We start from the raw sequence: 2,319 nt of genomic DNA on the forward strand, positions 1-2,319 counted from the left end.
GCAATCCCAGCTTTTCTCACAGAAAAAAACCCTATTCTTTTTGTTTAACATTAATTTTAAGAGATACTGTAGTAGAACTTAACATAAGGAGATACTTTTTATTTCTACATTTATGAACATGTTTCTCCATCTATGAATTAGGATAATACAACTTGCTCCTTACTGTACGTGGAAGGCTGGGGGAATTCTTACTAGTAGTAAGAATTAAAAAAATAACATTGATCTAAAATAACTATTTCTAGGCATCATGGAAGGATGGCACTTTGTCTTGCATTATCTTACTTAATCCTAACAAAACTCTGTGAGGTTTGTTTGTTTGTTTGTTTTTTAAAGATTTTATTTAGGGATGCCCGGGTGGCTCAGTTGGTTAAGTGTCTGCCTTCGGCTTGGGTCATGATCTTTTAAAAAAAGATTTTATTTATTAGAGAGAGAGAGAGAGAAAGCACAAGCAGGGGGAGCGGCAGAGGCAGAGGGAGAAGCAGGTTCCCCGCTGAGCACTAGATCCCAAGACCCTAGGATCATGACTGGAGCCGAAGGCAGACACTTAACCGACTGAGCCACCCAGGCATCCCAAAACTCTGTGAGGTATTATCTACTTTTTTCAAAGACTTAGAGAAGCTAAAAAAATTATGGTTTACAGTGCTGGTAAATGGTAATGCAAGGTCTGATTCTGAAACCTTGATTTTCATTACTCTACTTTAACTTAGGAGAAAGATAAAGATGTTGTGAAGTCCTTTATTTGCCCTCAGGTCCTTCAACAATTGAAACCCACTTCTGTGCGCCTCTTCTTGACCAATTCCCGCCCCTTCTGCTTCAGTAATATAGGCCCACATGTAATTTCTGTAAAGTCCTGTTCTCTTAAGTTTCTGGGTCTTTGTTTATGATGTTTTCTTGGCCTAAAATTTCATTATCCCGCTACTACCAGAGTAGCTGCCCTACTCCTACTCATTTTTCAAGTCTCAGTTTAAACTACTCCACACTGTTACATGGTCAATTAATCTTTGACAAAGGAGGCAAGAATATGCAATGGGAAAAAGACAGTCTCTTCAACAAATGCTGTTTGGAAAACTAGACAGCCACATGTAAAAGAATGAAATTGGACCACTCTCTTACACCATAACAAAAAAAAAAACCCTCAAAAATGGATTAAGGACCTAAATGTGAGACCTGAACCCATAAAAATCCTAGAAGAAAGAACAGGCAACAATTTCTCCAACATCAGCCGCAGCAACATTTCTCTAGATATGTCTCCCGAGGCAAGGGAGACAAAAGCAAACATAAACTATTGGGACCACATCAAAATAAAAAGCTTCTGCACAACAAAGGAAGCAATCAACAAAACTAAAAGACAACCTACTGAATGAGAGAAGATATTTGCAAATGACCTATCTGATAAAAGATTAGTATTTAAAATATATAAAGAATTTATATAACTCAACACCCAAAATGAAATAATCCAATTAAAAAATGGGCAGAAGACATGAACAGACATTTTTACAAAGAAGACATACAGATGGCCAACAGACATGAAAAGATGCTCAACATCACTCATCATCAAGGAAATGCAAATCGAAACCACAATGAAATATCACCTCATACTTGTCAAAATGGCTAAAATAAAAAACACAAGAAACAAGTGTTGGTGAGGATGAGGAGAAAAAGGAACCCTCATATACTATTGATAGGAATGCAAACTGGTACAGCCACTGTGGAAAACAGAATCGATATTCCTCAAAAAATTAAAATAGAATTACCCTACAATCCAGTAATCCTACTACTGGGTAAATACCAATAGTATTTACCCAAAGAATATGAAAACACTAATTCAAAGGGATATAAACATCCCTATGTTTATTGCTGCATTATTTGCACTAGCCAAATTATGGAAGCAGCCAAAGTGTCCATCGACTGATGAATGGATAAAGAAGTGATATATGTATGTGTATATATATATATGCATATACACACACAATGGAATATTATTCAGCCATAAAAAGAATGCAATCTTGCCATTTGCAACAACATGGATGAATCTAGAGAGTATAATGCTGAGCAAAATAAGTCAGTCAGAGAAAGACAAATACCATATGATTTCACTCATATGTGGAATTTAATAAAACAAATAAAGTAAAAAAACTAAAAAACAGACTCTTAAATATAGAGAACAAACTGATGGTTACCAAAGGGGGATGGGTGCAATAGTGAAGGGGATTAAGAATACACTTATCTTGATGAGCACTGAGTAATGTATAGAATTGTTGATCACTATATTGTACACCTAAAACTAATATAACACTGTATGTTAACTGTACTGGAATT

The sequence above is a fragment of the Phoca vitulina genome, unplaced genomic scaffold (genome assembly GCF_004348235.1).
Source record: "Phoca vitulina isolate PV1807 unplaced genomic scaffold, GSC_HSeal_1.0 scaffold13, whole genome shotgun sequence".
Lineage (NCBI taxonomy): Eukaryota > Metazoa > Chordata > Mammalia > Carnivora > Phocidae > Phoca > Phoca vitulina.